The sequence below is a fragment of the Triticum urartu genome, chromosome 3 (genome assembly GCF_003073215.2).
Source record: "Triticum urartu cultivar G1812 chromosome 3, Tu2.1, whole genome shotgun sequence".
Lineage (NCBI taxonomy): Eukaryota > Viridiplantae > Streptophyta > Magnoliopsida > Poales > Poaceae > Triticum > Triticum urartu.
This window is the reverse complement of record NC_053024.1, coordinates 569,827,114-569,840,447: the sequence shown is the minus strand read 5'-3', so window position 1 is coordinate 569,840,447 and position 13,334 is coordinate 569,827,114.

Here is a 13,334-nt window from a genome sequence, read left to right as displayed (position 1 = left end):
CCACTCCGGCGGTACCTCTTCGCCGTCTTCAAACCGCTCGGGGACGAAGATGCTGGTGTCGGTGTACTCGGAGATCGCCACGGCACGCTTGACGAGGGCGTCTTCCACGGCTGCCAGCTCCGGCTGGGCCTCTGACCGGAGTGTCGCCAGCCGGTCTAGATCCAGCCCCGGGTACCACGCCTTGACGAACTCCAAGGCCCGGCGCGCTCCAGCTCGGGCCGAGGAACCCTTCCAGGCCTCAAGACGACCAGCCGCGACCTCTAGCCAATCGGCAGTCAGGCTGGGGGTGCGCGGAGCCTGCATGTCCAGCCACAGGGCGGAAATCGCCTGGGCACCGACACGTTGAAGCCGGCGGAGCATCCGGTGAGTTGGCCGAAGGCGGGCCTTGATGCTCAAGATATGCTCATCAAGGGTTCGGGGAGCGTCGGCGGCGATCTCTGCACCTTCCGCCCTCCGACCTTCACGGCCAGCCTCGATGGCTTGGATGGCGGCCTGCGAGTGCCCAGGGAAGAAGTCTGCCAAGACGGAAGAAACGAAGAAACAAGTCAAAAACCGGGAGTCGGCACGATTTATAATCGGCAGCTCGAAGAAAGAAAGTAAAGAAACTCACCATCAACAATGTCTTCAATCTCATGGAAGCCGGAGGCAAGCATTGCCTCTCTGTCAGTCCAGGAGGAGCGCTCGCTCGCGAACTCGGCCAGGAGGGCAGTTTCCGCCTCTTCCGCCTCCTTCCGCGTCTTCACAAGCAGCTCCCTCTGCTCTGCCAATTGAGTGGCCAGCAGATCACGCTCTGTGGCGAGCTTGCTGCACTCCTCCCCCTTGGCGCGCAACGCGGAGTTGGCTTCGCTCAGCTGCTCTTGAAGAACGGCGTTGGCTTCTGAAGAGAAGGAAGAAAGAAGGCGTTAAGTCATCAGTAAAGAAGGTCGTCGGGGAGATCCGACCCGACTGCTCAGCAGTCGGCCCGAATCTCGGGGACTATAGCCCGCGGGTGCGCCAGCGCGCCCCCGCAAAGAAGAAAAAGGACTTACTCCGGCTCTCCGACAAGTCGGCGGTCCGCTTGCCCAGCTCTTCAACGTTACGGTTGAAGTCAGTAACGCGGAGGTTGTGGTAGTCCTGCGACAAATATTTTAGACAAAAGTTAGTACCCAGAGCTCACCAATTGGAGTTCCGGGCCGCCTGCTCAGCAGCCGGCCCGAAACTCGGGGACTACACCCAGTGGGTGCGCTGGCGCGCCCCCACAGAGAGGAACAAGAAAACAAGGACCAAAGAGAAAACATACCCGGACGGCTGCCCGCGATGCCAGGTACGCCTTGGTGCAGTTTTGGATGGCATCGCCCTCAGCTCGAAGCTTCGTTTGGACGTCCAGAAGCGCCTGGTTCAGCGGCCCTGTGTCGCCTCCCCGCACCCACCCAATGGGCGCGGCGCTCGTCACTTCGGCATCCGGGATCGCCGAGCTGGCGGTGCCGGTCTCCAGGGGGCGTGGCGTCGGGGCCGCTTTCTCAAGACGGCGGCGCGTTGGCGAGCCGACTTGAAGGAGTAGCCTCGCCATGGCCTCGTCTTCAGTCGGCGGCACCGGAGGGTCCGCTGGCTGTTTGCCTTGCGCGCTCCCAGACGGCGGCGGAGGCGGAGGCGGAACGATCACGTCCTGCGTGGAGGAGTCGCCGCCTTCCTTCTCCATGACGGGGTTCTCGCGGCCAGCTTCCCCAGTCTGCCCCGTGAATTCCGGAGGCGGCGGCGCAGAGTTCAGCGGGGTGATGAACACCGCCGATTGGCGGTGGGCACCCTCCTCGGTCTGCCGCTTCATCGTGGCGACGGCTTCGGCCTCCGCCAGTTTCTTCTTGGCAGAGGCCTCCGCCTTATCGGCCTCCACCTTCTCCAGGCGGGCGGCCTCTTCCTTGTTGTGCTTCTCCTGCGCGTTCCGCTCCATCGCCTCCCAGAGGTCAGCAGCGGGGTCAATCCGCCAAGTGGTGGCGGACGTCTCCGCTGCCCCATGACGGAGGCGGCGACAACCCTCTCAAGAGTGAGGGGAGCCCTGAAGCGAGGGAAGCCAGTAAAAGACTCAGACAAAGCCACAAAGAAAGAATAAAGCGTTGAGATGGAATACTCACGCGGAGACCAGTGGCGGCTTCTTCACTTCCTTACGGAAGCGGATGGCCTTCGCAGCTGCCTCGTCCCGCCGAGTCGCTGTAGCCGAACTCTTGGGCTTCTTCGGCCGACTGCCGAACAAAGTCGGCATGGCCCTGTGCTTCTTCCCGCCGCCTGGAGCACCCGGCGCGGCAGAAGAGCCTGCGCCGGGATGGTTGGCTCCTGGCCGGGGGCGGGGGGCGACTTCTCATCATCGTCAGGCCAGTCCTCTAGACTGGCCCCGAGCCGCGGGCCGCCCCCTCCTTCGGCGTCGTCTTCCAAAGCCGCCGCCCCCAGATCGGGGTCGTCGACGTCGCTCTCCGCCCGGTCGGCAAGGAACTCGCGGGCCGGCCCCGAGGTGCTGGCTGGTGGATAGAGGAGGGGATTCTGACCAAAGCTGACTGGTCAGGTCGCACAAAACAAACTCGGCAAGAAAGAAGACAACTCGAAGAAAGAAAGAAAGGGCAACTCACTGTAGGTGGGGGGTTGGCGCGGGAGTACGGCTCCTTACCGAACCGCCAGTCCTCCAGCAGCTTGCTATCCGAGAGGTAGTTCACCATATAGGCCACCTCCTCGTGAGGCATGTCCTTGGTGCACATCCGACTCAGGTCACGGCGCCCGCTCATTTGGCATATCATGTGGGGGCGTCCTTGGAGCGGGAGAACTCGGCGCGCCACGAAGGCGGCCAGCAGGTCCGGACCGGTCAGGCCCTCCGACTGCGTCAGCACTCGGAGTCGTGCGACGGCGCCGGCTCCCGCGGGCGTCAGCGACTTGGCCTGGAACGACCAGTTGGGCAGTCTCCCAGCCGGCGGGCTGGCTTCGAAGGCCTGCAGGTTGACCCAATCGCCCCCCGCGAAGACGCTCTTCACGTAGAAGTACGATCGCTACCACATCTTCACCGACTTTATCAGCTTGATGGTGGGGAAGGGGTTGTCGGTTCCCGATCTCCGCCCGGCGATGAACGCGCCGCATTAAGCCGGCACGCCTGCAGCCTGGGTGCCGAGCTTGGAGTAGAAGAACTCCCCCCAGAGCTCGAGGGTGGGGAGGACTCCGAGGAAGCCTTCGCACAAGGCCACGAAGGCGGACAGCAGCACCACCGTGTTGGGCGTGAGGTGGTGCGGCTGGAGGCCGTAGAACTCCAGAAAAGAGCGGAAGAAGCTACTCGCCGGCAGCCCCAATCCGCGCAGGCAGTGCGAGCAGAAGATGACCCGCTCTCCCTCCTCCGGCGCTGGGGAAATCTCCTCCCTCGGTGCAAGACGCACCCGCACGTAATCTTCGCCGGGGAGCCGACGAGTCTTGCGGAGGAACTCGATGTGGTCGTCGTGAACTTCTGAGCCGTCCCAGGTGCCGGAACACACCGAGGGAGGCACGGCGGCAGAAGAAGAACTCATCGTGAGCTGATCGCCGCGGCGTTCGTTAGAGCTTGGGCGCACGGCGGGCGAGGAAGAAGAAGAAGGAGAAGAGCAAGGAGTAGTGGGAAGGAGGGGCGCGCGTGCTCTGCCGCGCCCCCCTCCTCCCCCTACTTATAGCCTCATGGGATGCGAAGCCGAGGGGGCGGTCATGGGATTTACTGCGCCCATGACCCCACGACCCCCACGTTTCCGCGACAAAGTTACTGCGCGCAGTAACTCCACGGAAATCCCAACCGTCCGCCTGGGCCACAGCGGATCCGCTTGGGCGCCGAGGCACAGTAGTGGCGGGCCCCGCCTACGGGCCTGTCCCGTCACGCGCATAGGCTGGCAGACTGGCCCGGCCGCATGTTATCATGTGACAGGCCCAGAACGGGCGGCAGCCTGGAGGCTTAGCCAGCACGCTACTTGGATCCCGCCGTGATGTTTGAAATATTGTGCGAGTCAGAGTTGGGCGAGTCCGGCTCCTTCTAGCCGGCCCGGCAGAAGTGAAGCAAGATCCATGTCTCAGGCACCCAGAAAGAGAAACTGCTGAGGCTCCTTGGCCGATCGTCCGCGGCGCCTCATCAGCTTCGGGGACTACTGTCGGAGTAATGGGCCACGGGTAGGCTAACCCGAGTCCCAGAACCTATCAAGACATCGGGGTAGCCTACGCCCCTCACGACCCCAGGACAAAGAGCCGCCTTATGAGGAGTCGGCGGCAAGGCCACCACCTAGCCACTCGCGGCCGAGTCCCAGGGACAACTTTAGGACAAACCGACTCCTGACTGACGACTTCCCAAGAAGCCGTCCTTGGGGAGTCGGCCCGCGACTCCAGCAAAACCCCATGTCCTCATCAAGAGGGACAGGACAGGGGAGTGGCTACAGTGAAGACTGCTCCCACCCCTTTCCAAAGACGAGCATGGTCGCAGTACACCGTACCCGCGAAGATCTCCGTGCGGCATGGCACTGTTGCCATGCTGGCCCTGACATCAGCACCGATGGACCAAATCCTGCGCCCACGACGGCTTGTCTGTACGACCTTTGGGCGGCGGGTCCCACCGGCCAGCGGGATCCCAGAAGACAGCAAGTGCGCCACAAGTCGGACCCGTCGGGAGTCGGCCCCCGGGAGTCGGCCGGCTCCTCCCCCGGGGCCCACGCGCCATTAATCAGATGTGACGGAGAGTGGCAATAGTGATCGCTCGCCAGGCGGCGGGGCTGTTGCCACGACTCCATGACCAAGCCCGCGTCATCAGAAGCACGGCTACAGTAATCAGCAGCCGGCAAGACCCGCCCGCGGCGGACGTGGCCTGTCGGCTCCCTACCTAGCCAGTCGGCGGGGCCCACCAGTCGGCGGGCCCCAGCAGTCGGTGGAGAAGACGGAGGCCGGAGGCACTGACGGCTGGGCCCGCGTCCAGCTGGATTACCATTATACCCCTGGGGAGTAGGCCTATATAAACCCCCCAGGGCACCCATGCGAAAGGTTGGAATCCATTAGCTCTAGACCAGATCATATAGGAGGGAGAGAGCTAGCCTTGCCCTCTCCTACCTCCAGAAAATAGCTCAAGGAGCAATCGTGTAAACACTTTGCCATAGTGATCATGCGGAGACCCCGTAGAGCAGCAGTAGGGGTATTATCTCCCCGGAGAGCCCTGAAGCTGGGTAAGATTCGTCGGCGTGCATGTCTACGCCTCATCCCGTTTCCAGGCACCAGCGACGTTCTACTCGCCCCCACCATGATAAGCCATCCTTTGGCATATGTCGCACCCAACCCCCGACAGTAAGTATTTCCCTTAGTTTTTGAGAACCAAGGTATCAATCCAGTAGGAGGCTACGCTCGAGTCCCTCGTACCTACACAAAAACAATAGCTCAACACAACAACGCGCTTAGGGGTTGTCAATCCCTTCACAGTCACTTACGAAAGTGAGATCTGATAGAGATGATAAATAATATTTTTGGTATTTTTGGTATAAAGATGCAAAGTAAATAAAGTAAAAGCAAAGCAATAATAAAGTGATGGAGATTGATATGATGAGTAAGAGAACCGGGGGCCATAGGTTTGACTAGTGGCTTCTCTCAAGAGCATAAGTATTCTACGGTGGGTGAACAAATTACTGTTGAGAAATTGACAGAATTGAGCATAGTTATGAGAATATCTAGGTATGATCATGTATATAGGCATCATGTCCGAGACAAGGAGACCGAAATGATTCTGCATCTACTACTATTACTCCACTCATCGACCGCTATCCAGCATGCATCTAGAGTATTGAGTTAAAAACAGAGTAACGCCTTAAGTAAGATGACATGATGTAGAGGGATAGTTTCATGCAATATGATAAAATCCCCATCTTGTTATCCTCGATGGCAACAATACAATACGTGCCTTGCTGCCCCTTCTGTCACTGGGAAAGGACACCGCAAGATTGAACCCAAAGCTAAGCACTTCTCCCATGGCAAGAACAACCAATCTAGTAGGACAAACCAAACTGATAATCCGAAGAGACTTGCAAAGATAAACAATCATACATAAAAGAATTCAGAGAAGATTCAAATATTTTTCATAGATAGACTTGATCATAAACCCACAATTCATCGCTCTCAACAAACACACCGCAAAAAGAAGATTACATCAAATAGATCTCCACAAGAGAGGGGGAGAACATTGTATTGAGATACAAAAAGAGAGAAGAAGCCATCTAGCTACTAGCTATGGACCCGTAGGTCTGAAGTAAACAACTCACACTTCATCGGAGGGGCTTGGATGATGATGTAGAAGCCCTTCGTGATCGATGCCCCCTCCGGCGGAGCTCCGGAACAGGCCCCAAGATGGGATCTCGTGGATACAGAAAGTTGCGGCGGTGGAATTAGGTTTTTGGCTCCGTCCCCGATCATTTGGGGGTACGAGGATATATATATGAGGAAGAAGTACGTCGGTGGAGCTCCGAGGGGCCCACGAGGCAGGGGGCGCGCCCTAGGGGGGGCGCCCCCTACCCTCGTGGCTTCCTTGACGGAGGGTCCAAGTCTCCTGGATCTTATCTGATGAGAAAATCACGTTTCTGAAGGTTTCATTCCGTTTGGACTCCATTTGATATTCCTTTTCTTCGAAACCCTAAAACAGGCAAAAAAACAGCAATTCTGGGCTGGGCCTCCGGTTAATAGGTTAGTCCCAAAAATAATATAAAAGTGGAAAATAAAGCCCAATAATGTCTAAAAAAGTAGATAATATAGCATGGAGCAATCAAAAATTATAGATACGTTGGAGACATATCAAGCATCCCCAAGCTTAATTCCTGCTCGTCCTCGAGTAGGTAAATGATAAAAACAGAATTTTTGATGCGGAGTGCTACTTGGCATAATTTTAATGTAATTCTTCTTAATTGTGGTATGAATATTCAGATTCGAAAGATTCAATACAAAAGTTCATATTGACATAAAAATGATAATACTTCAAGCATACTAACTAAGCAATTATGTCTTCTCAAAATAACATGGCCAAAGAAAGTTCATCCCTACAAAATCATATAGTTTAGTCATGTTTCATTTTCGTCACACAAGAATGCCATCATCATGCACAACCCCAATGACAAGCCAAGCAATTGTTTCATACTTTAGTAATCTCAAACCTATAAACTTTCACGCAATATATGAGCGTGAGCCATGGACATAGCACTATGGGTGGAATAGAATATAAGAAGGGGGGTTATGTGGAGAAGACAAAAAAGGAGAAAGTCTCACATCAACGAGGCTAATCAATGGGCTATGGAGATGCCCACCGATTGATGTTAATGCAAGGAGTAGGGATTGCCATGCAACGGATGCACTAGAGCTATAAATGTATGAAAGCTCAACAAAAGAAACTAGTGGCTGTGCATCCAACTTGCTTCCTCACGAAGACCTAGGGCACTTGAGGAGGCCCATTGTTGGAATATACAAGCCAAGTTCTATAATGAAAAATTCCCACTAGTATATGAAAGTGATAACATGAGAGACTCTCTACTATGAAGATCATGGTGCTACTTTGAAGCACAAGTGTGGTAAAAGGATAGTAAAATTGTCCCTTCTCTCTTTTTCTCTCATTTCTTTTGGGCCTTCTCTTTTTTTATGGCCTTTTTTTTATTCCTCACTTGGGACAATGCTCTAATAATGATGATCATCACACTTCTATTTATTTACAACTCAATGATTACAACTCGATACTAGAACAAATATGACTCTATGTGAATGCCTCCGGCGGTGTACCGGGATATGCAATGAACCAAGAGTGACATGTATGAAAGAATTATGAACGGTGGCTTTGCCACAAATACTATGTCAACTACATGATCATGCTAAGCAATATGACAATGATGAATGTGTCATGATGAATGGAATGATGGAAAGTTGCATGGCAATATATCTCAGAATGGCTATGGAAATGCCATAATAGGTAGGTATGGTGGTTGTTTTGAGGAAGATATAAGGAGGTTTATGTGTGAAAGAGCGTATCATATCATGGGGTTTGGATGCACCGGCGAAGTTTGCGCCAACTCTCAATGTGAGAAACGGCAATGCACGGTACCGAAGAGGCTAGCAAGGATGGAAGGGTGAGAGTGCGTATAATCCATGGACTCATCATTAGTCATAAAGAACTCACATACTTATTGCAAAAATCTACAAGTCATCAAAAACCTCGGCACTACGCGCATGCTCCTAGGGGGATAGATTTGTAGGAAAAGACCATCGCTCGTCCCCGACCGCCACTCATAAGGAAGACAATCAAATAACACCTCATGTTTCAAATTTGTTGCATAACGTTTACCATACGTGCATGCTACGGGACTTGCAAACCTCAACACAAGTACTTCTCAATTTCACAACTACTCAACTAGCATGACTTTGATATTATTACCTCCATATCTCAAAACAATCATCAAGCATCAAACTTTTCTTAGTATTCAACACACTCATAAGAAAGTTTTATTATTAATCTTGCATACCAAGCATATTAGGATTTTAAGCAAATTACCATGCTATTAAGACTCTCAAAATAATCTAAGTGAATCATGAGAGATCAATAGTTTCTATAAAACAAATCCACCACCGAGCTCTAAAAGATATAAGTGAAGCACTAGAGCAAAACTATAAAGCTAAAAAGATATAAGTGAAGCACATAGAGTATTCTATCAAATTCCAAATCATGTATGGCTCTCTCAAAAGGTGCGTACAGCAAGGATGATTGGGGTAGACAAACAAGCAAAGACTCAAATAATAAAATATGCTCCAAGCAAAACACATATCATGTGGTGAATAAAAATATAGCTCCAAGTAAAGTTACCGATACAAGTAGACGAAAGAGGGGATGCCTTTCGGGGCATCCCCAAGCTTTGGCTTTTAGGTGTCCTTAGATTATCTTGGGGGTGCCATGGGCATCCCCAAGCTTAGGTCCTTGCCACTTCTTGTTCCATAATCCATCAAATCTTTACCCAAAACTTGAAAACTTCACAACACAAAACTTAAAGTAGAAAATCTCGTGAGCTCCGTTAGCGAAAGAAAACAAAAGACCACTTCAAGGTACGGTAATGAACTCAATCTTTATTTATATTGGTGTTATACCTACTGTATTCCAACTTCTCTATGGATTATAAACTATTTTACTAGCCATAGATTCATCAAAATAAGCAAACAACACACGAAAAACAGAATCTGTCAAAAATAGAACGGTCTGTAGTAATCTGTAGCTAGCGCAAGATCTGGAACCCCAAAAATTCTAAAATAAATTGCTGGACGTGAGGAATTTATCTATTAATCATATGCAAAACTAATTAACTAAATAGCACTTTCCAAATAAAAATGACAGCAGTTCTCGTGAGCGCTAAAGTTTCTGTTTTTTACAGCAAGTTCAATCAAGACTTTCCCCAAGTCTTCCCAACGGTTCTACTTGGCACAAACACTAATTAAACACAAAAAACACAAAAAAAACAGAGGCTAAATAATTTATTTATTACGAAACAGGAGCAAAAATCAAGGAATAAAAATAAAATTGGGTTGCCTCCCAACAAGCGCTATCGTTTAACGCCCCTAGCTAGGCATAACAAGCAAGAATAGATCTAGGTATTGCCATCGTTAGTTTTCAATTTTTTAGCGGAATCAGGCTCGAATCCGGGAGGTTCTTTAAGTTTCCCTTCATATTCTGAAATTTTTAGATCTAAAGAATCCAACCGCTTATTGCAAAGGGTAATCAACATATTCATGCGGTGAATATTTCCACTAATGTTCTTAAGAGGTTCAAGAGATTTCTGCAAGATTTTAGTAACTTCACAATTTTTTTCAAAAACTTGTGTCTCTTCCTGAGTAGGATGAGGCCCCTTTTGTTGAGGTAGTGTTCCCACTATACCTTCTATAATTTCAAGTGCAATATGGGGATCGGTTTCAATAAAATTGCCTTTGGCAACGCAATCCAAGAGTTGTCTATGAGACATATTTAATCCAACATAAAAATTGCGAAGCAAAATTCTCAGATTTATTTCAGAGGTAGAATTACGATGAGATTCCATTATTGTCAACCAGGCATCTTTTAGGGTTTTCTCCTAACCTTTGTTTAAAGTGAAAGATTTCGAACTTGGGGGTCAACGGAGAAGATAAGGGACTAGCCATAACGACAAGCAAACAAACTAACACACAAGCAAACAAAAAGGCAACGGAGAAAGAGAGGGAGGATAGAGAGAGAGGGCGAATAAAACGGCAAGGGTGAATTGGGGGGAGGAAAACGAGAGGCAAATGGCAAATAATGTAATGCGGGAGATAGGGATTGTGATGGGTACTTGGTATGTTGACTTTTGCGCAGACTCCCCGACAACGGCGCCAGAAATTCTTCTTGCTACCTCTTGAGCACTGCGTTGGATTTCCCCGAAGAGGAAGGGATGATGCAGCAAAGTAGCGTAAGTATTTCCCTTAGTTTCTGAGAACCAAGGTATCAATCCAGTAGGAGGCTACGCTCGAGTCCCTCGTACCTACACAAAAACAATAGCTCAATGCAACCAATGCGCTTAGGGGTTGTCAATCCCTTCACGGTCACTAACGAAAGTGAAATCTGATAGAGATGATAAATAATATTTTTGGTATAAAGATGCAAAGTTAAATTAAAAGCAAAGCAATAATAAAGTGATGGAGATTGATATGATGAGAAAGAGACTCGGGGGCCATAGGTTTCACTAGTGGCTTCTCTCAAGAGCATAAGTATTCTACGGTGGGCGAACAAATTACTGTTGAGAAATTGACAGAATTGAGCATAGTTATGAGAATATCTAGGTATGATCATGTATATAGGCATCACGTCCGAGACAAGTAGACCGAAACAATTCTGCATCTACTACTATTACTCCACTCATCGACCGCTATCCAGCATGCATCTAGAGTATTAAGTTAAAAACAGAGTAACGCCTTAAGTAAGATGACATGATGTAGAGGGATAGTTTCATGTAATATGATAAAAAAAACCCATCTTGTTATCCTCGACGGCAACAATACAATATGTGCCTTGCTGCCCCTTCTGTCACTGGGAAAGGACACCGCAAGATTGAACCCAAAGCTAAGCACTTCTCCCATGGCAAGAACAACCAATCTAGTAGGCCAAACCAAACTGATAATTCTAAGAGACTTGCGAAGATAACCAATCATACATAAAAGAATTCAGAGAAGATTCAAATATTTTTCATAGATAGACTTGATCATAAACCCACAATTCATCGGTCTCAACAAACAGACCGCAAAAAGAAGATTACATCGAATAGATCTCCACAAGAGAGGGGGAGAACATTGTATTGAGATCCAAAAAGAGAGAAGAAGCCATCTAGCTACTAGCTATATATGGACCCGTAGGTCAGAAGTAAACTACTCACACTTCATCGGAGGGGCTTGGATGATGATGTAGAAGCCCTCCGTGATTGATGCCCCCTCCGGCGGAGCTCCGGAACAGGCCCCAAGATGGGATCTTGTGGATACAGAAAGTTGCGGCGGTGGAATTAGGTTTTTGGCTCCGTCCCCGATCGTTTGGGGGTACGTGGATATATATAGGAGGAAGAAGTACGTCAGTGGAGCTTCGAGGGGCCCACGAGGCAGGGGGCGCGCCCTAGGGGGGCCCACTACCCTCGTGACCACCTCGTGGCTTCCTTGACGGAGGGTCCAAGTCTCCTGGATCTTATCTGATGAGAATATCATGTTTCCGAAGGTTTCATTTTGTTTTGACTCCGTTTGATATTCCTTTTCTTCGAAACCCTAAAACAGGCAAAAAACAGCAATTCTGGGCTGGGCCTCCGGTTAATAGGTTAGTCCCAAAAATAATATAAAAGTTGAAAATAAAGCCCAATAATGTCTAAAATAGTAGATAATATAGCATGGAGCAATCAAAAATTATAGATACGTTGGAGACGTATCGCACATCTCTTGAAATTTTAATGAGGGATCATCTTATTTATGCTACCGTCATTCTAAGCAAATAAGATGCAAACATGACAAACATCACATGAAAATCATAAAGTGACATGATATGGCCAATATCATCTTGCGCCTTTGATCTCCATCTTCGAGGCGCGGCATGATCACCTTCGTCACTGGCATGACACCATGATCTCCATCATCGTGTCTTCATGAAGTTGTCTCACCAACTATTACTTCTACTACTATGGCTAACGGTTAGTAATAAAGTAAAGTAATTACATGGCGTTTACATTGACTCGCAGGTCATACAATAAATTAAGACAACTCCTATGGCTCCTGCCGGTTGTCATACTCATCGACATGCAAGTCGTGATTCCTATTACAAGATCATGATCAATCTCATACATCACATATATCATTCATCACATCCTTTTGGCCATATCACATCACATAGCATACCCTACAAAAACAAGTTAGACGTCCTCTAATTGTTGTTGCATGTTTTATGTGGCTGCTATGGGTTTCTAGCAAGAATGTTTCTTACCTACGCAAAAGCCACAATGGTGATATGCAATTGCTATTTACCCTTCATAAGGACCCTCTTCATCGAATCTGATCCGACTAAAGTGGGAGAGACATACACCCGCTAGCCACCTTATGCATCAAGTGCATGTCAGTCGGTGGAACCTGTCTCACGTAAGCGTATGTGTAAGGTCGGTCCGGGCCGCTTCATCCCATGATGCCTCCGAATCAAGATAAGACTAGTAACGGTAAGCAAATTAACCAAATCATCGCCCACAACTACTTTGTGCTCTACTGGTGCATAGAATCTACGCATAAACCAAGCTCATGATGCCATTGTTGGGGAACATAGTAATAATTCAAAATTTTCCTACGTGTCACCAAGATCAATCTAGGAGATGCTAGCAATGAGAGATAGGGAGTGCATCTTCATACCCTTGAAGATCGCTAAGCGGAAGCGTTACAAGAACGCTGTTGATGGAGTCGTACTAACGACGATTCAAATCGCGAAAGATCCGATCCAAGCGTCGAACGGATGGCGCCTCCGCGTTCAACACACATACATCCCGGGGACGTCTCCTCCTTCTTGATCCAGCAAGGGGAGAGGAGAAGTTGAGGGAGAGCTCCGGCAGCATGACGGCGTGGTGGTGGAGCTTGCGGTTCTCCGGCAGGGCTTCGCCAAGCACTACGGAGGAGGAGGTGGTGTTGGAGGGTGGAGGGCTGCGCCAAGGGAAGGTCTGCGGCTTCCCTCCCACCCCCGCATTATTTATAGGGGGAAGGGAAGAGGGGGTCGGCCCCTAGATGCATCTAGAGGGAGTGGCGGCCAAGAGGGGGAAACTTGCCCCCCAAGTAGGTGGGAGGCGCCCCCTCCTCCTAGGGTT